The sequence below is a fragment of the Macaca nemestrina genome, chromosome 6, assembly GCF_043159975.1.
Source record: "Macaca nemestrina isolate mMacNem1 chromosome 6, mMacNem.hap1, whole genome shotgun sequence".
NCBI classification, from domain to species: Eukaryota; Metazoa; Chordata; class Mammalia; order Primates; family Cercopithecidae; genus Macaca; species Macaca nemestrina.
The window spans coordinates 71055038-71080323 of record NC_092130.1 but is presented as its reverse complement, the minus strand read 5'-3'; the positions used below and the strand labels follow the sequence as shown (position 1 = coordinate 71080323).

General features: G+C 38.5%; 1 protein-coding gene across 1 annotated transcript in view; it reads right to left on the bottom strand.

The window, feature by feature from the left end:
• Positions 1-21960, bottom strand: part of LOC105471097 (praja ring finger ubiquitin ligase 2) — a 74143-nt gene extending 52183 nt beyond the window's left edge. Inside the window, exon 1 of the mRNA XM_011723469.2 lies at positions 21804-21960. The gene's annotated coding sequence lies outside the window, so the exon portion shown is untranslated. The remainder of the gene's footprint in view (positions 1-21803) is intronic.
• Between the last annotated feature and the right edge of the window lie 3326 nt (positions 21961-25286).

Below are 25286 nucleotides of genomic sequence, written 5' to 3'. Positions count from 1 at the left end.
CTCTCATATTTATATTTACATATATGCCTCCAAAATGCCCTAAAAACATTTAAAATTCCTCTTAAATCAGTCTTCTATAATTATCTACCCTGCATTTCCTTTTAGTACATGAATTCCTTAGACACACAGAATTTTGATAATTTACACCTATTATCACAACTGAGATATAAATTCAGACTACAAACTTTATGACAAAATGCATTTATGACAAACTATGACAAATGTTATTAGAAAGCTATTTTACATATACATGTCAAAATCAACTATATTTTAACTTAGTTTACTAACATTATCTCGTCTTTTTATTAACTGCTAAGGCAAAATAAATATCCCAAGAGTTAACAAGGTATTTATTTTGAATAACAATCAAAGCCTACACTTAAATTATTTCTCATACTTGTATATTCTTTTTAATCTATCTCTAGATTTCTCCTATCTTCTATCTGCCAGCAAATGACCACCTACACATACACACAACTGCAAAATCGTCCAGTAGATCTTATTTTCTAACCAGTAGATACACAATAAATAAAGAATGAGGCGAAGTCATTCCTATATTTCACTGTAAATAATAACATGAATTTCCTACATAAACATGGAATAATTTCTCCACGTAAGTATTTAGAAATGTCTGTCGGCACTTTTAATTTTCAGTATAGAAGTCTTGTTCAAGTTAATTGAATTTATTCTTAGCCATCTTACATATTTCAATGCTATTCTACACGTATTTTAAAAACTTTTACACTTTGTGGTTGCTAGTACATATATTATAATAATTGGCCTTGTATCCAATCGCCTTGCTAACTTCACCTATTTTAATAATTTGCTGGCAATGTATTTGGGGTTTACGTTTTCTAATTTTTATATTATTTTTTGGCCGAGCATACTGGTTAGAGGTCCGATGCGGCCGGGGGCGGTGGCTCACGCCTGTAATCCCAGCACTTTGGGCAGGAGGATCACGTGAGGTTGGGAGTTCAAGACCAACCTGATCAACATGAAGAAACCCCATCTCTACTAAAAATACAAAAGTAGCCGGGCGTTGTGGCACATGCCTGTAATATCAGCTACTCAGGAGGCTGAGGCAGAAGAATCGCTTGAACCTGGGAGGCGGAGGTTGCAGTGAGCCAAGATTGCGTCATTGCACTCCAGCCTGGGCAACGAGCAAAACTCTGTCTCCAAAAAAAAAAAAAAAAAAAGAATAAAAGAAAAAACGTTCAATGCAATGTTGAATAGAGGGACAGACGTATTACACACAAATCAGTGGTTTTTCATTGAATATGATGTTAGCTGTATGTTTTTTGTTGGCAAATTAAGAATGCTTCCTTCTATTCATAAATTGATGAGGTTTTTTAAACATAAACACATGCTGAATTTTGTCAAATAATTTTTTTGTAAATTCTACAAAATTTACAATTTTTTTCTCTATGGACCTATGAACTCACTACATTATTCTGTAAAAGTGATAGATAACATTGATTAATTTTATTTTTTATTTTTGAGACAGGGTCTTGCTCTGTTGCCCAGGCTAGAGTGCAGTGGCCAGATCAAGGCTCACTGCAGACTCAACCTTGGCTTAAGAGATCCTCCCACCTCAGCCTACTGAGTAGCTGGGACCACAGGCATGAATCACACCCAGTTAATTGTTAAAATTTTTTGTAGACACAGGGTCCCACTATGTTGCCTAAGCTGGTCTTGAACTCCTGGGCTCAAACGATCCTTCTGCCTCGACCTTCCAAAGTGGTGGGATTACAGGCATGAGACACTGCATCCAGCCAAATTATTACTTTTAAAACATTTAACCAACTTAACTTTACATTCCCCAAACAAATCCATGTCGGTCACAATACATTAACCCTTTTATATCTCACTGGATTATTCTTTTATCTATGTTTATGAGAAATATTGGTTTAAAATGGTCTTGTCATGCTTTTGTCCAGTTCTCCTATCAAGATTATACTAAAGTCATAAAATACACAAATAAATCTATGTTCTTCTTGTTCTCTAGAAGAGTCTGTGTAAATCCAGGATTATATCTTACTTAAATGTAAGGCAGATTTGTCAGTGAAGCCATCAGGTCTAGGATTTTCTTTGTGGAAAGGTTTTTGACAAATTCAACTACCTTAATAGACAAAGAACAACTCAGATTTTCTATTTCTTTATAGGTAAGCTGAGTAAACTGTGTTTTTCAGGGATTATGACCTTTCATTCAAGTTGTCAAATGTATTATCAAGTTGTACATAATTCCCTTTCATTAACAATTTAATATAGAGAAGATCTGTAGTGATGTCTCTTTTTTTCATCCCTGATACGAGTATTTGTGTTTTCTTTCATTTTTCTTAATCAGGTCATTAGAGGTTTTCATTTTTAAAAAGTTTTCTTAACTAATTGACTGTAGAACTTTCCTGCTTCATTGATTTCTACTTTTATACTATTTCCTTCTTTCTACTTCCTTGGGTTTAATTCATTGCTCCTTTGAGATAAGAGCTTAGACTACTGACCGTTAACCTTTGTTCCTTACTAATTTATACATCTAAAGCATAAAGTTACCTCTAAGCACTGCTTCAGCTGTATTCCAAAAGTTCTGATATGTATTATTTTTATTATTTTTCAGATTAAAATGTTTTTGAATTTCCACAGTGACTTTGTTTTTCATTCATAGGCTAACCCAGAAGTGTCTTGGTTAATTTCCAAATATTTGCAGCCTATTTTTTTTGTTATTGGGTTGTAATATAATTCTATAGTGATCAGAGAACACGTGTTACATAATTTAAATTCTTTGAAGATTAATGATACTACTTTATGACCAAGAATATTTTTGCAAATGTCCCATATGCACTTAAAAATAATATAAAGCCTTCAGTTGTTGAATATAATGTTCTACAAATGTCAATTAGGTCAAGTTGATTAATCATACCATTCAAATTTCCTATTTCTTTACTAATACTTATTTTATCTTATTGTTCTACCAGTTACTTTGAATGTACTTAAAATCTCCAGCTAGGAATACGGATCTACCTTTCTTTTAGCTATTTTAGCTTCTGTCTTACATACTTGGAAGCTGTGTTACTATGTGAAAACATATTTAGAATTATGTCTTCTTGATAAATTGGCCCACTTATCATGGTTTTCTTTTTTTCTTCTCTCTCAGAATACTTCTCTCCTTAAGTCCATTTTGTCTGGTATTAATATAGCCACATCAGCTTTCTTTTGGTATTTGCAACAATACTGATTCCATCTTTTCATTTTACCTGTGCCTTTACTTGTAAAGTGCTTTTATTATAAACAGAATATAGGTAGGTCTTACTCGCTTCTATATAATATCTGATAATCTTTCTCTTTTTGTTGGAATATTTAATCCATTTGCATTTAACATAATTACCAATGTAGTCTGGTTTAAATCTACCATCTTGTTATTATTTTCAATCATCTCACCTGTCCTTTGTTCCTTTACTCCTCCTTTCTTGAATTCCTCGGTAATGATAATTTTTTTGTTATTCCATTTCATTTCATCTACTAGCTTTTTTGATGTATCCTTTAAAATAGCATTATCTTACTGGTTTTCCTAGAAATTACAAAATGTATCCTTGATGTATGCTGGATAATATTTCCTAGAAGCTCTAAATAACTTACCTTTCTCTAATGAGCATTTTAAGTTTTCTTCCAGCAGGCAATTATATTGCATGTAGATTGTCTTAACATCATAGAAGTCTGGTTGTGGTTTATGTTTGGACAAGTCCATTTCAGCTTGTCCTTATATCAAAGTGTGCCCTACACTCTTACCGTCTACTTCAAACTACAGATGCTCCTTGACTTACAATGGGATTATGTCCTGACAAATCTAGTATAAAATGAAAATATCATTAAGTTGAAAATGCTTTTAAGACCCTACTAAACCCATTGTAAAGTTGAAAAATCATAAACAAAACCAGTTGAGCACTGTCTGTAGTTCTTTTACCAGGTCCCAAAAGATGCAAGAAACTCTCATAACAGTTTAACTCCTTCATGTCCATGGTTGTTATTTTCATATAGCTCACCCTACATATAAGCCCCACCAAACATTATCAAGACTGTTTCAAACACCTTCAATATCCCTTTCTGAAAACGTCTACTTATTCCATTTCCATGCCTCCATCTGTCTGATGTTCCTTTAGCCTGAATAACATCTTTTAATGTTTGTTATGAGTCTGCCGGTGACAACTTCCCTCTCTGCTTCAGTATGTCTCAGACTGTCTTTGTTTTTGAAGGATATTCAAATGAAAACAGTATTCTACATTAGATGCCTTTTTTTTTTCTTTTTTGGAGCACTATAAAGATGTATTACTATTGTTTGCTGGCTTCCACAGTTTCCATTAAGAAGTCCATGCTATCTGAGCTGAATACATATACTCAAACACCTATCAAGTGAGTGTGCCTGCCAGTGAATTAAAAATGAGAGAAAATAAAATGTTTAAGGATTGGAAAGGAAGGAAAAATCTCATTATTCACAGACAACATGGTTACATATGAAAAAAAAATGGAAGAAACTACCTACAAGTAAAGTTCTACAGTAATAAGTTTTAGATGGTTGACAGATACAAAGTTGATATAAAAATGTATTATCACATTCCAACATATAGCTAGAAAACTAAATTTATTACTAATATTACCTAAAAAGGTTATTGTTTACAACAGCAACCACAAACATCAAATCCCTAGAAATAAACTCAATGAAAGATGCAGAATATCACTCACAGACATTTTAGAAGACATAACTAAATGGAGAAAAATCCCATACTCATTGGCTTGGTTCAGTTTCATGAATTTCAATTCTCCTTAAATAATATATCGGTTAAATGTAATCCTAATAAAATCCCAGCAGGCATTTTTTTGGGGAAAATTGACAAGGTGATTCTAAAATGTAAACAGGACTGTAAATGGCCAAGAATAACCAAAGTTATCATTAAAAAGAACAAGGTACAAAGAGGTAACTCTTTCAGAAGACAAATCCTAAAAACCTATGATAATTAATAAGAGGCTTGTTAGGGAATAGGCAGACAAATATATCAATGGAATAGGATAGAAAAGTGTCCAACAGACCGGGCGTGGTGGTTCATGCCTGAAATCTCAGCAGTTTTGGAAGCTGAGGTGGGTGGATCACTTGAGGCCAGGAGCTGGAGACCAGGCCTGGCCAACATGGTAAAACCCTGTCTCTACTAAAAATACAAAAATTTGCCACACATGGTGGTACATGCCTGTAGTCCCAGCTACTTGGGAGGCTGAGGCAGGAGAATCACTTGAACCCGGGAGGTGGAGGCTGCAGTGAGCCGAGATTGCCCCATTGCACTCTAGCCTGGGCAATAGAGCAAGACTCCATCTCAAAAAAAAAAAAAAAAGAAAAGAAAAGTGTCAAACAATAGAACTTTCTGTGATGATGAAATTCTGCAGTGTTCAAGCCTATATTAATTTTAATCTTAAACAGCCACATGTGACTAGTATCATATAGGACCAACACAGGAACAGAGTCCCGAAACAGACACACATTACATACAATTGACTTATGACAATGCTACATTACAGAGCTCTAGGGACAAGATACGTTTTTTCATTGAACACACTAGATTAATTGGATACTGATGCAGAAACAAAATTTTGCCTGTTTTCCACAAAATGCAAAACTCAATTCCAAAAGGACTGTAGATCTAAATGTAAAAGGCAAAACAATAAATCCAAAAAAACTATAAATCTTTATATTGTTGGAGTAAAGAAAGATGTTTTAAAAAAGGGAACAAAAAGTAAAATTTCCTAAAGAAATAAAGGGCCAATGAACTGCACAACGGAATTTAAAATTTCCATTCATAAAAAGATACCATTCAGAGACTGAAAAGGAAAGTCACAAATGAGAAAAGAAATGTACATTACATATAAGTATCAAAGTGCTCACATACAGCATATATAACATACTCCTAAATATAAAAAAGAATAAGATAATCCAGAAGAAATGTGATAACATGATGAGACACATTCCAGAAAAGGATACACAAATGGCTAAGAAACATATGAAAAGGTATCAATTTCATAAACTGGCTGAAATCATAAATTAGAACAAGTTACTATTATACACCAGAGATGAAAATTAAAATATTAACCATATCAAATGTTAGTGTGGATTTTAAGCAACTTTCACTTTACAGTTGTAAATATACATCTCTGCATTCATCTTGGAAAACTTTTTGGAAGCACCTACTAAACCTGAACATATGCATATGATATGGTCAGGCAAGTCCATCTTCCAAATGCATACCAAGACATATAAAAATGTTCACCTACAGTCCCACTTATATGGCAGTCTGTGGAGGGTGACTGCTTGAGCCCAGGAGTTCGAGGCTGCAGTGAGCTATAATCTTGGCACTGCATTCCAGCCTGGGCAACAGAGCAAGACCCCATCTCTAAAAAATTAAAGAAATTTTTTAAAATGTTCATAGAAGCAATGTCCATAATAATTTCAAACTGTAAACAACCCAAATGTTCAACAGCAAAATGGGTGAATATAACAGAATATATTTGTAGGCAAAATACTATAAAACAGAAACGAACTACAGCTACCCACAACAGGAATACTACAAACACAAATGGATCTCATAAAAATGAATGAAATGAAAAACAGCCAAATACAAAAAATTCATGCTGTATGTTCCATTTTTATAAAAGTTCAAAAACAAGCAAAATTAATCTATGGTGTTACATACCAAGAGAGAATAACCACCTTTTCCGGAGAAGAGGAAGACAAAATGCTGAAAGGTATTATAGCAGAAGGATGTGCTAGTAACATTCTAATTCTTTTTTTTTTTTTGAGACAGAATCTCACTCTGTTGCCCAGGTTGGAGCGCAGTGGTGCAATCTTGGCTCACTGCAACATCTGCCTTCTGGGTTCAAGTAATTCTCCTGCCCCAGCCTTCCGAGTAGCTGGGATCAAAGGCACCTGCGACCACACCTGGATAATTTTTGTATTTTTAGTAGAGATGGGGTTTCACCATGTTGGCTAGGCTGATCTCAAACTCCTGACCTCAAATGATCCACCTGCCTCGGCCTCCCAAAGTGCTGGGATTATAGGTATGAGCCGCTGCACCCGGCCACATGCTAATTCTTGACTTGGTTGGTGTTTATATTGACTTCAGTCTGTGCTAATTTACTGAAGTTACACACATTTTTACAAGCACAGTGCAATAAAAAGTTTTATATAGTCACTGGAAGAAAATATATTCAAGTGTTAAAGTTATATTTCAGTTTGGGTCTATGAGTGATTTTTATGCCTTTGGAAGGCATTTTTTGTTTTCCAACTTTTCTTTCACACACTTGTGCTCCTTTTGTAATTGGCAGAAAAATGTTTAATCACTTTGTTAGCAACAGGTTTTTATGGACCACTGAAAATTAGGCTAAGACACTTCAGAATGCAAAAACACATATTTAATTATTAGACAAAAATAGAAAGTGTGAAGTGGAATTATCCTGGGAAACCTAGGACATGAGATCCTTCTTCTAACCACACAAACATTAGAGAATAAGAAACACATGTATAAAACAAGAGCTCATGAAAATTCAACTTCTCAATTTCTGTTTCTAACAGTATGACAGATAAAAAAAATTTTTTAAACCTCACAACTCAAAGCAAATACAAATGTCTTAACTCTGGGTAGGGGGTGAATGGTGGAAAAGAGAAGGAATATCTCGCCTAACAATTCAAAGCCACAGCTTAATCTCATTAGATTTGTGGCTGCAATTCATACAACCTGTATGAGCCAACAAACCACAAAGTGAGAATATTGTTAAGTCTTAGGGAGCGGTGTTCCAAGTACCTGGGAACAAAGCTAATTCCTCTCAGTTGAAAGTCACCTCACTTTCAACCCAGGTCAGAATTCTCACATGTAAAATTTCAAAGAATATGAACTCACAATAAAAAGTACAACATACATGAGAAAGAACGTTGACAAGAATTAAAATAAAAGGAAACGGAAAATGCCTATGAAGACTTCAGATATTAAGATTATCAGATGAATGTTTCTTTAATGTGTAAATCATAAAAATAAGGGTCACTAAAAGTATAACTTAAAAGGACAACACTAGGCTGGGCCCAGTGGCTCATGCCTGCAATTCCAGCACTTTGGGAGACTGAAGCAGGTGGGCAGTTTGAGCCCAGGAGCTCAAGACCAGATGAGCAACATGGTGAAAACCCATCTCTATAAAAAATGTAAAAATTAGACAGGCATGGTGGTGTGTGCCTGTAGTCCCAGCTACATGCGAGGCTCAGGTGGGAGGTCACGTGAGCCTGGAGGTGGCGGCTGAAGCCAGCCGTGATTGTGCCACTGCGCTCCAGCCGGCGACAGAGTAAGGCCCTGACTTCGGGGGAAGGAATAAAAATCTTCCCACAAGCAAAACAATAGGCCCACAGGTCTTAATAGAAATTTCTATCCAAATATACAAATAGATTTCCAGTGCTAAACCTGTTTGTCCAGAGAACAGAAAAGGATTTCATAAGCTTGTTTTAAAGACATGTTTTAAAGTTCATTTGAAGAGCAGAGTAAAATCTTCATGAACTAGCCAGACAAGGCTGGGCGCAGTGGCTCATGCCTGTAATCCCAGCACTTTGGGAGGCCAAGAGGCTGGTAGATCACATGAGGTCAGGAGTTCAAGACCAGCCTGACTAACATGGTGAAACCCCGTTTCTACTAAAAATACAAAAAATTAGCTGGGTGTGGAGGCACATGCCTGTAATCCCAGCTACTCGGGAGGCTGAGGCAGGAGACTTGCTTGAACCCAGAAGGCAGAGAGTGCAGTGAGCCGAGATCGCGCCATTGCACTCCAGCTTGGGCAATAAGAGCTAAATTCTATCTCAAAAAAAAAAAAAAAGAAAAAAGAAACGGCCAGACAAGCAGACAAGTCACAAAAATAAAAAATTAGATATCAATTCCAGTGATAAAAAAACAAAAATTCTGAGATATTAGCAAGCCATTACAGCAATATATTTGAAAACAGTATATACTGAGTCTATTCCAAAACAGACTCATTAGATATGATTGCTTCTATTTTCATTAATAAACATTTCAGTGGATGGAGAAAAAGCATTCAATGAAATTCAACATTCATTCAAGTTTAAAAGAACTCTCAAGAAACTAAAAATGGAAAAGAATTTACTAAGCCTTATAAAACTAATCAGTCCAAAAGGTATGGCAAAATTATATTGAACAGTGAAGTGTCAGTATCATTTCCTTCTTAAAATGCCAACCATCACTTCTACTTAACATGTAAAGTTCTTTATTCTTTTTTTTTTTTTTTTGAGACAGTCTCTCTCTCTGTGGCCCAGGCTGGAGTGCAGTGGCACGATCTCAGGGCACTGCAACTTCCGCCTCCCGGGTTCAAGCAATTCTCCTGCCTCAGCCTCCTGAGTAGCTGGGATTACAGGCGTGTGCCATCACATCCGGCTAATTTTTGTATTTTTAGTAGAGACGGGGTTTCACCATGTTGGTCAGGCTAGTCTTGAACTCCTGACCTCATGATCCACCCGCCTCAACCTCCCAAAATGCTGAGATTACAGGGGTGAGCCGCCACACCCAGCCTAACATGTAAAGTTCTAACCATCGTAAGACCAAAAAAAAAAAAAAAAAGGTGGGCGGGGGGAGAGGGGGAGAAAGAGGAAAACAAGAGATACTAACAAAACTAGGAATGTAGAAATAAAATTTGTAAAAAGTAAAAATAAAACTCTATTAAAGTGAAAAGAAATCTAAAAGAAAAACTTGAGACATACAAAAAAATTTAGTGATAGTGTCAGTGCTATGGTTTGAATGTTTGTGCCATCTTCCAAAATTCTTAATCCACACTGTGGTGGTAATAAAAGGTGGGGTCTTTTGAAAAGCGATTAAGTCATAAGGGCTCTGCCCTCATAAATGGACTAGTACCTTATAAAAAGGCTGGGGGGGAACTACTTAGCCCTTCACGCTCTTTCATTTTCTGCTGTGAAGACAAGCACCAGGTGCCATCTCGGAAGCAGAGAGCAGCCCTCACCAAACACTAAACCCACTGGCACCTTGATTTTAAACATCTAGGCTCTAGAATTGTGAGAAATAAATTACTTTCTTTATAAATTACCCAGTCTTAGGTATTTTGTCATAGCAGCAGGAACAGATTAAGACAGACAGCTATAACATCAAGATACAAAAGTCAGTACAGTAAACAGCTATAAAAAGTAATTTTAGAAATACACCATTTGTAGGAGTTCCACTTCTGCAGGGTATAGAAAGCTGGAGTGTCACTCCCACTTCAGTTGTGAAAGGGAGTGACTGCCAACAAGGGAAAGGAATGAAACCCTTCCTCAACACTTCTCCCTAGTAGGAAAAAAAAAAGCAACAACTTTATTTTTATTTTATTTTTTGAGATGGAGTCTCATTCTCTTGCCCAGGCTGGAAGGCAGTGGCGCCATCTCGGCTCACTGCAAACTCTGCCTCTCAGGTTCAAGCAATTCTCCTGCCTCAGTCTCCCAAGCAGCTGGGATTACAGGTGCCTGCCATCACACCCAGCTATTTTTTTGGTTTTTTTTTTTTTTTTAAAGTAGAGACAGGGTTTCACTATGTTGGCCAGGCTGGTCTTGAACTCCTGATCTCAAATGATCTGCCCGTCTTGGACTCTCAAAATGCTGAGATTACAGGTGTGAGCCACAGTGAACGGCCAACAACTTTAAACCACTAGGGAAGGGCAGCAATCTCTGTACTCCATTGTGGTTTGGGTATGAGTAAAAGAAAAAGACCTTTACTCCTAGAGCACAGTTAGGAAACAGTTTATAGTCTTGGCTCCTATACCGGTACATTAAAGATTTGCTACCACTGGGGAAGGAGCAGAAAATCTCTCCTGCACAAAACCTATCAAAGATACGGGCCGGGTGCAGGGCTCAGGCTTGTAATTCCAGCACTTTGGGAGGCCGAGGTGGGAGGATCACCTGAGGTCAGGAGTTCAAGACCAGCCTGGCCAACATGGGGAAACCCCATCTCTACTAAAAGTACAAAATTAGTTGGGCGTGGTGGCACATCGCTGTAATCCCAGCTACTTGGGAGACTGAGGCAGGAGAATCGCTTGAACCTGGGTGGCGGAGTTTGCAGTGAGCCGAGATCACATTAATGCACTCCAGCCTGGGTGACAAGAGTGCAACTCCGTTTCAAAAAAAAAGATATGAGGCAGAGTTTGGCTACCATGGAGAGAAGGTACAGCATCACTGGCCCATACCCAAAAACAAGAGACACAAGGCTTGTGTAGCACTGAGTACAGATAAGGAAGACAGAGAAAACTCTGCATCCATCCCCAGGCTAGTCAGCATCAAGAAACAATAGTCTACTGCTGGGGATAATGAGAGCATGTGGAGAAACTTCTCCACTGAGGGATGGGCACACATGAGAAAGCTGAAAGTTGACAGTGAAATAGGAACACTTAGAAAAATCAGGCACTTCAGCTGCCACAATAAGCATAAGGTAACACTAAACAATGCAACCGCAGAAACAAAATCCAAACCCATCTCAATCATGAATTAGACTGAATCAACGCCACACCACACTAAAAGCCTAGCAGATGCAGCAGCAGACTCACATTCAGACATAAGAATTATTTGCCTCAATCTCTACTGTTCTGCATATGAAGTCTTCCATTCAGTCAAAAATTACAAGACAAAAAAGTTAAGGAGGAAAAAACCCTCTTTATCAAGAGACAGCAATGAACAGAACCAGATAAGGCAAATAACAGAATTATCAGAAAAGAAAATTAAAATAACTACGATTACCCTTTTAAAGACTCGGCACAAAGGTAGGAACATGCATCAACTCATGAGAAATTTCAGGAGAGATGAAAATGGAAATGCAAAAAATAAAAAACACAGTAACAGAAATGAAGAATGCATTCTATAGGCTCATTAAAAAACTAGGGGAGGAAACTTTTAGTGAGCTCAAGATAAGTCAGGTCAGGCTCAGTGGTTCATGCCTGTAATCCCAGCATTTTGGGAGGCCAAGATGGGCGGATCACTTCAGGTCAAGAGTTCAAGATCAGCCTGATCAACATAGTGAAACTCGTCTCTACTAAAAATACAAAAAATTAGTGAGACATGGTGGTGCATGCTCATAATTCCAGCTACTCAGGAGGCTGAGATACGGAGAATCACTTGAACTCAGGAGGCAGAGGTTGCAGTGAGTCAAGATCGCACCACTGCACTCCAGCCTGGGTGACAGACTGAGACTGTCTCAAAAAAAAAAAAAAAAAGTTAGGTCAAAAGACATGACCCAAGCCTAGATAAAAAGTGATTTAAGTGAAAAGAAACACATTAAAAAACAACAGCAACAAAAACCAGAATAGAGCCTCCAAGAGTTGTAGACTTCATTAAATGAACCATCATGAATTTAACTGGAATCCCGCAAATTGGCGGTGGGAGGGAGAGCAGTGGAAACATTAGAAGATGCTGTGAATTTTTCAAACATTATTTAAAAGATCATAAATCCCAAGAAGCTCAGTGATTCCCCCCTACAAAAGCAGTATAAATGTAACACACACAAAAATGTACACATATCCCACGATGTAACATCTCTAACCTGCTATAAAAAATGAATGATATGGCCGGGCACGGTGGCTCACACCTGTAATCCCGGCACTTTGGGAGGCAGAGGTGGGTGGATCACGAGATCAGGAGATAGAGACCATCCTGGCTAACATGGTGAAACCCTGTCTCTACTAAAAAAAATACAAAAAAAATTAGCCAGGCATGGTGGCGGGTGCCGGTAGTCCCAGCTACTCAGGAGGCTGAGGTAAGAGAATGGAGTGAACCTGGGAGGCTGAGCTTGCAGTGAGCCGAGACCGCGCCACTGCACTCCCGCCTGGGAGACAGAGCAAGACTCCATCTCAAAAACAAAAAAACAAAAAACAAAACAAAACAAAAAACGAATGATACATGCCTGCAATCCCAGCACTCCAGGAGCCCAAGGCAGACCACTTGAGGCCAGGAGTTTGAGACTAGCCTGGCCAACGTGGTGGAACCCTGTTAAATACAAAAATTAGCCAGGTGTGGTGGCGGGAGCCTGTGATCCCAGCTACTTGGGAGGCTGAGGCATAAGAATCACTTGAACTCAGGAGGTGGAGGTTGCAGTGAGCTGAGATGGCGCCACTGCACTCCAGCCTGAGCAACAGAGTGAGACTCTGTCTCAAAAACAACCACTACCACCACCAATGACAGCCTGGGCACAGTGGCTCAGGCCTGCAATCCCAGCATTTCTGGAGGATAAGGTGGGAGAATTGCTTGATTCTAGAAGTTGGAGGCTACAGGGAGACAAGCTTGTACTACTGCACTACAGCTTGGGCAATAGAGCAAGACCTTGTCTCAAAAAACAAACACATAAAATAAAATTTAAAAAACACTGATAAAACATATTTGATACTGACAGTAGAAAAAGGAACTAAATAAGAATCACAGCCAACTTCTTATTTGAAACTGTGCAAGTCAAAAGGTAATAAACAGCATCCTTAATATTAACACTGTGAACATTAAATGTATATCCAGCAAAATCTTTCAAAAGAAAAAGTGAAACAAAGTATTTGTGAGACAATCTTTGGAACTTTGTTACCAGTAGAACTGAAATGCAAGAAATGTGAAAGGAAGTTCTTCATGCAAAAGGAGTAAGCACTGGAAAAGAGGCCATTATAACAAAGAAAATGAACTTTAATTTAACTTATACTACTTTAAATTCAAATTTAAATAGCTACACTGGCTAAAGACTACCATATTAGACAGCACAGGAATAAAACAAACATTACAAGGTATTATGCATTTATGGCATTTGTAAAAGGTAAAACAGTAATAGCACAAAAGATAAGGAGAAATTGTAAATATACATTGTAAATATACTGTTGTAGAGCTCTGACACTATGAAAAATGTGGTGTAATATTGCTTCAATATGGTATATTATTAAAGATGTATAATATAAATCACAGAGAAGCCAATAACTTTTTAAAAGAGAAAAAGTAAGTGTAAGTAGTGAGTCAATGGTCAAGATAAAATGGACTCAAAAACAGGGATCAGAGTAAGCAGAAAACAATTAAGATTATATATTTAAATCCAACTACATCAATAATTACATTAAATGTAAACAGTCTAAACACTTCAATTTAAAAACAGGTTTTTCGAGATGAATTTAAAAAGGCTGTCTAGAACAAACTCATTTTTCTTTTTTTAATTATACTTTAAGTTCTAGGGTACATATGCACAACAGAGCAAACCCATTTTAAATAAAAGACAGATTAAATGGATGGAAAATAATATACAAACACTAAAAGAAAGCTAGAGAGGCAACATTAATATTAGATAAAGTAGACTTTGGAAAAGAATACTATCACAGATAAAGAGGGCATTACATAATGATAAAGGGGTTCGTTCACCAAAAAGTTTTAACAATCCTAAATTTACACGCACCTAACAGGAGGTTCAATACACATGATGCAAAAACTGAAAAGGAGAAATAAATAAACTCACCATTATACTTGGAGACTTCACTCTTCTCTCAATGATCAATGAAACAAACAAAAACTCAGTAAGGAAACAGAAAGCCTAACAAGCACCATCAATCAACTTGACATAGAATACTCCATCGCTAAACAGCAGAATACACATTATTTTGAAGTGGACATGGAACATTTACTGAGAGTAACCATATTCTGATCATACAACAAACATGAAAGAATTTAAAACAAATTATACAAAGAAAGAGACATGCAAAATCACCAAATATTTGGAAATTAAACAGCAGCCTCCATGGGTCAAAGTGGAAGTGACGTAAGAACTTTAAAAATAATCAGTGCATCAAATTTGTGTGAGCACCTCGGGCAGTGCTTGGAAGGCAAAGAAAAAAGGTCTCAAGTCAATGACCTAAGCTTACACCTTAATAAATTAACACAGAGGAATTTTAAACCCAAAGCATACAGAAAGAAATAGTAAGGAGTAGAAATCAATAAAACTAAAAATAAAAAAATCAAAAAGCAATCAAATAAAAAGTTGACTTCGAAAAGATTAATAAAATAAACCTGGAACCAAATAAAAACAAGTGAGGTCACATTGCTAATAACAAGAATGAAAGGAAAGACATCACTACAGATGTCATGGGCATCAAAATAATTAAGAAACAATTTTATGACAATGAATAAATGAAATAAGACAAATGCCTTGAAAGACAAAAACTACTAAACCGCACTTAGTGAGTGACTCATACAAAGACTGAAAGCTTTCAAGAAGAAATAGATAACCCTAATAATCCTGTATCTATTAAAGAATGGGCCGGGCGTGGTGGCTCACGCCTGTAATCCCAGCACTTTGGGAGGCCGAGGTGGGCGGATCACAAGGTCAGGAGATCGAGACCATGGTGAAACCCCGTCTCTACTAAAAATAGAAAAAATTAGCCGGGCGCAGGGGCGGGCGCCTGTAGTCCCAGCTACTCGGGAGGCTGAGGCAGGAGAATGGCGTGAACCCGGGAGGCGGAGTTTGCAGTGAGCCGAGATTGCGCCACTGCACTCCAGCCTGGGCGACAGAGCGAGACTCCGTCTCAAAAAAAAAAAAAAAAAAAAAGAATGATTGGACTTATCCCTTGAAGCCTTCCAACAAAGAAAACTCTAGGACCAGAAGAGTTCACGTGCAAACTCTAAAAAAAAAAAATTATAAAACAAATAATACTAATCCTGATAAAATTTTTTTCAAAAATATAAGAAGAAACACTTTGCAACTCTATGAAACCAGCATTACGTGAAAAAGTATCTTTCATGAACATAGATGCAAAACAAAAAAAACAAAATATTTCACCAATTTATAAAAATGATACTAGATAATACACCATCACCAAGTGAGGTTTAGCCACAGAATGGAAGATGATTCTACATTCGCAAATAAGTTAATGTAATTCATCACATTAACACAGAAACAAACCATATCATCTCAATAATACAGTAAAAATACCTGACTAAACTCAACATCCACTCACGATTAAAACAAAACAAAAAACAAAAAAACTCTCGGCCAGGCACAATGGCTCATGCCTATAATCCCAGCACTTTGGGGGGCCAAGGCAGGAGGATCATGAGGTCAGGAGTTCAAGACCAGCCTGGCCAACACGGTAAAACCCCATCTCTACAAAAATACAAAAAATTTAGCCAGGTGGCATGTACCTGTAATCCCAGCTACTCAGGGGGCTGAGGCAGAAGAATCGCTTGAACCCACGAGGAGGTGGAGGTTGTAGTGAGCCGAGATGGGGCCACTGCACTCCAGCCTGGGCAACAGAGCAAGACTCCGTCTCAAAAACAACAACAACAAAAACTCTCAGCAATCCAAGAATAGAATGGGAACATCCTCAATGTGATAAAAGGCCACTTGTCTTAGTCCATTAGGACCGCTATAACAAGCTCCCATAGACTGAAGTGGCTTATAAACAACGGAAATTTATTTCTCAGCTTGGCGCGGTGGCTCACGCCTGCAATTCCAGCACTTTCGGAGGCCAAGGCAGGCGGATTACCTGAGGTAAGGAGTTCGAGACCAGCCTGGCCAACACGGTGAAATCCCGTCTCTACTAAAAATACAAAAATTAGCTGGGCATGGTGGCACACGCCTGTAATCCCAGCTACTCGGGAGGCTGAGGCAGAAGAATTGCTTGAGCCTGGAAGACCGAGGTTGCAGTGAGCTCAGATTGCGCCACTGCACTCCAGCCTAGCCAACAGAGCAAGACTCTGTCTAAAAAAAAAAAAAAAAGAGAAAGAAATTTACTTCTCAGTTCTGGAAGCTGGGAAGTCCAAAATCAAGGCGCTGGTAGATTCAATGTTTGGTGAGGGCCACTTCCTGGTTCACAGACTGCAGTTTTTTCACTGTGTTCTCATATGGCATAAGGGGATAGGAGCTCTCTGGGACCTCTTTTATAAGCACACAAATCCATTAATGAAGGCAGAAGCCTCATGACCTAACCACCTCCCTGAGACCCCATCTCCAAATACCCTCACAATGGGGATTATGTTTCAACACTATGAATTTTGGAAGGACATAAGCATTCAATCTATAGCACCACTATCACACTCAATAATGAAAGATTCAAAGCTTTCTTCTTAAGATCAGGAACAGAGAAGGATATCTGCTTTCACCACTGCTATTCAACATCATACTGGAGGTCTTAGTCAGTCTAATAAGAAGAAAAGGTGGAGGGAGTTACATACAAACTGAAAAAAATAAAACGGATCTATATTTGCAAATAACATGATTCTCTACATAGGACAATTCCAAAGAATCTACAAAAAATTTACTCGAATAAATGAATTTAGCAAGGTTGCAAAAATCAAGGTCAGTATGCAAAAACCAACTGTATTTTTACATATAGCAGTGAATAACTGGAAACTAAAATTTAAGAAAATTATTATTTACAATAGTACCAATTATTACTTAGATATAAATCTAACAAAATGAGTAACATCTTTATGATGCAACTACAAAATGCTGACAAAGGAAATGAAAGAAGACCTACATAAATGGAGACAACATGTATTTATGAATTGGAAGACTCAAGATGTCGATTCTTCCTAAATTGATCTATGCATTCAATACAATCCAAATTAAAATCCCTTCAGGACTTTTTGTAGAAACCAACAGGCTGCCTCTAAAAGTTTTATGGTAAAGTTAGAATAGCCAAGGCAATTTTGAAAAAGAATAAAGTTCAAGGATTCATATTACCTAATTTCAACACTTATTATAAAGTAAAAATAACCATGACAACTTAGTATTGGCAAAATTATAGGCACAAAGATCAAGAGAAAAGTACAGGAACAGATTCACCTATATGGTCAACTGACTTTTGACAAAGTTAATTCAATGGGGAAAGGAAAGTAGTCCCAACAAATGGTGCTACAACTACATATACACCTGAAAAGAAAATGAGCCTTGACCCTTACTACACACCATATACAAAAACTAACCCAAAATGTATAATGTGCCTTGACATAAAAGCCAAAACTAGAAAACTTATAGAAAAATCGTAAGAGTAAATCTACACAACTTTGCATTAGGCAAAGAGTTCTTAGAACACAGAAGCACAAATCGTAAGAAAAAGTTGGTAAGATGAATTTATCAAAATTAAAAGCTCTTCTTTTAAAGTTAGGAAAATGAAAAAAAAAAAAACAAGCTTTAGATTGCACTGTGTGTGTTTATGTATCACTGTGTCAAATAAGTTGTATTAAGAATGCATTAAAAAATGCTTACAACTCAGTAAGACAAACCACCCATTTTTTTTGTTTTGTTTTTTAACGAACAAAAGATGTCAACAGATCTTTTGCTCATTAAGACATACACTTGAGCAAATTCTCAGCACCATTAGTCATCTGGTAACTGCAAATTAAAATCCCAGTATGATACCACTACATACCCACTAAAAGCGCTAAAATTTAAAAGACTGAAATAACCAAGTGCTGAGGACGATGTGGAGCAACTGGAACTGTCATACACTGCTGACGGATATGTAAAATAGGACAACCACTCTGGAAAACAGCTTGGCAGTTTCTTACAAAGTTAAACATCTATGTATCATACAACCCAACAAGTTCCATTTCTAGGAATTTACCAAGAAAAAAAGATGTTCACAAAAATTCAAAATAAATGAATGTTCATTGAATAAATCAATGTTCAATAAATGAAGTTTATTAATAACAGCCCCAAACTGTAAACAAGCCAGGTATCTGTAAATAGGTGGAATGGTCAACAAACTAGTAAGTCAATACCAGGGACTTCTATTCAGCAATAAAATGAGATGAACCAGTTAAGTACAGAAAAACATGGATAATCCTGAAAAACATGCCAAGAGAAAAAGCCAGATACAAAAGAGTATGTATTACATAATTCCACTTATATGAAATTCTAGAGAAAATGATACCAATTTATAGCAAGAAAAAAAGGATGAGTGCTTTCCTAGTCCTGAGGGTGAAATTGTGACTGATTGTAAAAGGCAACTTTGGGGGAGATGAAAATATGCTATACCTTAATTGTGACATGAAAATATTCCACTCTTGACTGTGGTGGTGGTCACAGAGTACACATTTGTCAAAAACAAAATACACTGTACATTTTAAATAAGTACATTTTATTGTATCTAAATTATCCTCAATAAGGTTGATTTTCTAAGAGGGTGATCTCTCAGGAAAATATAAACCAGGGAATACTGGTGATGACCACATATACCACCTCAAAAGATGTCAAAAATATATATATAAGAAAACTCTTTTATGGTTTTTAAAAATGTCAGAAACAACAACATAATCATCTTGGAAAGCCAAGACTAGAAGAAAATATTTTAATATTGACGGCTTTACCAGAAAGCTTCAGCAAACATCATAATTAATGCTAAAACATTAGAAGCATTCCCCCTTAAAAGTCAGAAACAATACCATGTTTTTAGCTATCAGTGCTATTAGTTTTTAATCTATCAGTGTTCAACATTTTATAGGATGTATAATTGCAAAAGCAATGAGAAAAACACCTAAGTTATAAAAACTGAAAAGGAAACCACAAAACTGTAACTATCTCCTGATAATCAACTCATTAAAATAATTTGATACATGATAGAAAACTCAAAAGTTTGGCTATAACCAGAGAAAAGAGAGAGAGAGGAATGTTATTTAAAGTTTCCATCCACCACACGAATCAAACCATAAAATAGCTAGGAATACTGGGAAGGAATGTTATACGTATGAAGAAAAAAAAGAAAAACTATAAAAATTTCCCTAAGAATATAAAACAAGATGTGAATAAAATGGAGAGGCCACATTTCTGAGGAGAGAGACTCAATACTATAAAGATCAGTTGTCTCCAAATTAATCTAAAATTTCAATACAATCTTATTCAAAATAGCTAAGGATTTTTAGTTGAGTCTAAAGTTTACCTAGAAGAAGAAATGTGTAAGAAACATTCAAGAATATTTTCAACAAGAATAATAAAGAGGGAGAAAGGGTTACCAAAATTTAAAATACGCATAATCTTTTAACTGAGCAACTCCACTTCTAGGAACCCATGCTCCAGAAATAATCACACATAGAGGAAGTTTACTGAATTGTTAACGGTGGCAGACAATCAGGATGCAAGCAGGACTAGAAGTGGAAGCGGTACTTTTTATCTTACATTCTTCCATACTGTTTAATTTTTTTAAATCAAGGATGAGTTAAAATTTGTAATTAAACATCGATCAATTAATTAGAAAGTTATTTTCACTATAAATCATTATTTGTGATACCAAAAAGAAACTACAATTAAATGTCTTTCAAAAAGGGAATAAATTATAGCCCATTCAAACTGATGAGATACCAGTTAGCCTTTAAAAAAGTATTAGGGAGACCTTTATGTAACAAGTAAAGGTGTTCAAGATATGTAAATAAGTCAATAAGCAAGCGGTATGCAAACATGTTTGATATATGGTATAGCCTCCCTCAAAAAAAAAAAACTTTACCTGTACGTTTATGTGTTTAGAAGTGCATTTGTAAGAGCGTTTTGAAAAATGAACACTAAACTGTCAACTTGACACTGGAGTGGGACTGGGGGATGAAAAGAAATATTCTAATTTTACCTAACAGTCCGTTATTTACATTGTTGAAATGTACATCAAACTTGCCATGTCTGTAATGAATTTTTAAAATTAAGTGGTTATCTCATATAAAATTGACATGAATCCCAAAAGACAATTACAACACTGAAAAATATAGTTTAAACGTTTATTACTGTTATCCTCAGGTTTATTCACATACACTTCACATAATCTGTAGCCTTCAGCAAAGGTGACTGCCATTTTAAAGAAATGTGACCAAATATTTCATGATAAAACAGAATACATTAAGCCTGTAACGAAAATTTTAAACTTCACAAAACCAGCAGACTCAAAAGAAGTGCCTATGCGGATGTAAATTTTTTTTTTTTTAATGTCCGGAGACAGAACTCTCAGATTACTCTTCCTCCCTGCAAAATGACTATTTACCACCTCCCTTTGCTTCAACTTGGTCTGAGCGTCTTCAAGCTCACCATTTTGAATGTGCGCAAAATGATTAACAGTCATCTGAGGGAGGCCAAATTAAAGGTGCATCTGCAAGAGGAGCTCTGGCCTGACATCGCTAACAGAGAACAGCCCTGGCGGAAGGGTGCTGATCCCGGGAGTAGAGCGACTGCTGCGGCTCGAGCGGGGTGTCTGCGTGCCGAGCCTCACTGACAATCGGGGAAAATGCAGACGCCCAGCAGAGCGACGGCAACGGAAGGCTCCTCGGGGGAGGGGGGCTGCAGGCCTGTGGCGTAAGATGGTTCCGCTCTACGCGGGGAGACGGGAAACCGGCAGAAGGGGGGTGTGAGGTGTTGGTTGGGGGGCACACTCTCGGACAGTGGCGAGTGTACGGGAAAGCCAGCGGGGTCCTTGGCCAAGTCACCAAGGACAGCAGAAGAGGCAGGAGGAAAGAGCGGCAGCGGAGACCCCGATACCAACCGATGTCATCCGTCGGGGGGCGGCGGGAGCGACCGTCCCGGATAGGAGCGCGGCCCGGGTCCGGGCTGGACAGGGCCCAGGAGGCGAAAAAGGGTTCCCACAGCCATCAACCCCACCCACCATGGCCGGCGCAGCAGGCCAGGGACAGGCCCCGCTCCTTCCCGAGGCTAGAGACAGAGAAACTGAGGAGCAGAACGCAGCAATTTCCTCGCCCCGACCCCCACACTCCCTACAGCGGAACAAGCCAGATTGGAAAAAAAAAAAAAAAAAAAAACCCTCACCGAAATGTGCAGCGGCTCCGGAGCGAGAACAGCGCTCGAACCTCCACCCGCCACCACCGCCTTCTTCTCCGCCTCCAACTCCTCCCCCGCCGAACGCGCAGCGGCTGGCGGCTGTGGCGGCGGCGGCGGCGGCGGTGGCGGCGGCGGAAGCAGAGGCGGTGGCGGCGAGTCCCGCCCCTTGCGCCGCGGTTGAGGCGAAGGAGGAGAGTATGCAAGCCCCGCCCTCATGGCAGAGATGACCAATCGGCTTACAGGATCTCTGCCGGGGGACAATGCATACGCCCAATCAGAACCTGAGGAGTGGGCTCACGTCAATGGTTGGGACGTGGCAGAAAAAGGGAAAAATACTTGGACCTTCTCTACAGCCTGCTCCCCCATCTCCCTCAGGGGGAGTTCACCATTGGCTGAAGAGCGGAAAGACGAAGCCGACTCCGTCCCCCACCCCCAGCCGGGCCCACCTCCTTTCCCTGCAGTACTGCGACGTTTGGGGAGGGGGCGGAGCACCGTGTAGGAGCTAAAACAGCGCGGCCTTTTGTGGTTTGGGCTGAGAGAAAAGGGCGGGGTCTCAGGGAAAGGGAGGTGGGTGTGGAGAACTAACAGAAGGACTGGCGCAGTTAGGCTTTTTCGGAAATTCCAATAGCGACAACCAAAATGGAGGCGTTAAAATCGATCCTGATTTGACTGGAAACCTGATTAACAAGGTTAAGGTCTGGCATAAAGTTCAGTTACAATTCAGATATCTGTGGGAGAAAAAAAAAAAGACAGGAGGAAAGGCTCGTTTACCCACCCTGACCCTGGGCACTCTGTGGCGCTTTCCACCCTCCCTTTCCGCGCTGACCCTTGCCCCTCGCTTCTTATTCTGCTGGGGCGGGGTTCAGAGGAGGCCTGCCTTTCCTCTCCATAGCCTTGGGCTGACCACAGCCTCCCAGCTTGCATCTTGAGGCTGTTTGTCAAGCCGGGAAGTAACAGCTCCCATGACATGCAGCCAAAATAAATAAAACAGCTGTAGTCCCCGGACACCTTGCTTAATTTAAACCTGGGTAACAGTTTAGTTAATTATGTCAGTGATACAAAACTGTTTCTTCGTTCCGCACATGTTCTTTTTATTCATCTTGAAACGTGTCCGCTTCTCTGATTACAGTCCCGCTGTCTTCTCTTATTCCCTACCCCCGACCCGTCGCCCGGTGCCCAGGATGTATTCATCGCGACCCCTCCCCCACGAATTAAGAGCCCCACTTCTTGTGCTGTCCCCTTAACAACTGCAAACTCTCTTGCCTGTGAACTGAGACAATTTTTTCGCTGTTGTTGGAAACAAATTACCCAAAATTTACTGTAGAAATTTAGGTTTATGAGAATTTGCCAGACATTTTGTGAAATCCCATCTGAATCCCAGCCCACTCCTGTAGTACATTTCTTACCAAGAAACCATTCCTCGCTTGATATTACCCTGCCTTTACACGTGTTGCTGTAGGAGTTCTGACTCTAACCATCCAAGTACCTCTTTGAAAAAAACAAAATTCATATTTTAATTACATTTCCCTAACTTCCCTTTAGGGTGTTCCAGATTGGCCCACTTGGAACATTAACCTGTTCTGGAAGGCAGGGATTCCCAAATTTCAACCTTTTTCATACTGTATCTGTGTATACTACTCACTATCCTTTTTTCTTTAAATAAATGTATGTTTTCTTTAATTTCTTTAAGAAGGAGACTTTATAAAAGTACTATAAATGGAAAACTAGCATCACCTATTATAAGTTGAAAGTAACTAAGAAAAATGAATGCAAAACAATGTTTTTAAATTGTGGCTACAGATTGTTGCCCACTAAAGGCTCTAAGTCTAAAGACAACTCTCTTTGTTAAAAGGGCAGGCTACCAACCATTAGACAGACATTAAAGATATAGCACTCAAATGGTATTTTTATCATGATGTCATCAAAGGATAGAAAAAATAGAGCCAGAATAACAATCACTTTCTCACTACATGAGTCATTGTTTTTAATCCTGCATGCATGTCCCAACTACAGTTAACCAAGGCATCATAAGTGAGCTCTTACTATGAGAAACACTGGAATGGAGGCTGAAAAAGCCTGTACTCTAGAATCAAACAGACATATTCACATACTGGCTCCTGCATTTGTAGCCATGTGCCTCTGGGCAATCTACTTTGTTCTCTGACCTCAGTTTCCAATTTATTATAAATATGGGAAAGTAATAATACCAATTCATGAGTTGTATAGATTAAATAACCCTATCAATGTAAAGCATATCATGCCTACAATGAAGTACTAAATACATAATAGCTTATGTATTGTATTACTACATAGAGATAATAGTATATATTATTCGCTTATATGTATTATTGTTGATTCCAGGGTTGGGAAGCACTACCTAAGGCAATGGATTGAAGGTACTACATGATATTCTGCAGTGGTTCCTAAAGTGTATTATAATCCCTACACCTACAGCATCAGCATTACTTGGGAACTTTTAAAAAATGCAAATTCTGGCAAGGCGTGGTGGCTCATTCCTGTAATCCCAGCACTTTGGGAGGCTGAGGTAGGCAGATCACTTGAGGTCAGGAGTTCAAGACCAGCCTGGCCAACATAGTGAAACCCTGTCTGTACCCAAAAATACAAAAATTAGCTAGGCATGGTGGCACATGCCTGTAGTCCCAGCTACTCAGGAGGCTGAAGCAGGAGAATCCCTTGAACCCAGGAGGCAGAGGCTGCAGTGAGCCAAGATCGTGCCACTGCACTCCAGCCTAGGTGACAGAGTGAGACTGCCTCAAAAAAATAAAAATAAAAAATAAACATATACATAAAATGCAAATTCTCAGGTGTCAACCTCAGACTTGAATCAGAAACTCTAGGTATGTTGCCCAGCTGTATTTTTACAAGCCTTCCAGGTAATTCTGATATGCATAAATTTGATGACCACTAATTTAAATAGAAGAAGGCTCGGTCAAGGAGTGAGAGGATCTATGTTCTAATCATAGCCTTAGAGTGATGTCAGCCAAAATGAAGGTGTAAGGACCTCTGAAAATTCTCTTCAGCAATGAGAACACTGGCAAAATTGTCAGAACCAGCTTTTTTAGAACTCTGAAAATTTACCAAAGGTTTGCAGCAATCCAGGGAGTATTTATTCAAACAGCTGAATCTCTAAGAACAGTGAGTTTTGTGTCATTTTGACTTGCCCTACTCTAACAGTCACATGTCCAGGTCCACTGTAGCTTTGAAAACCAACAGCCCACAATTGTGAAAATGAGCAGGCTGGTAGCCAGCAGGGGAAGTAGAATGGTGCTGGAGCTCCTTTAAAGAGCCTAATTTCCAGAGAACTGTCATTATTTGACCTATCTGGTGGTTCTGCAGATTGTACAAGGCTGCCTTTATTTGATTTCACTCCAGACTCACCCAGTGCAAAGACTTTTCCCCAGGGGTCATTTGTCAAAAACAAAAACATTGATTAACTTTGCCACTGTCTTA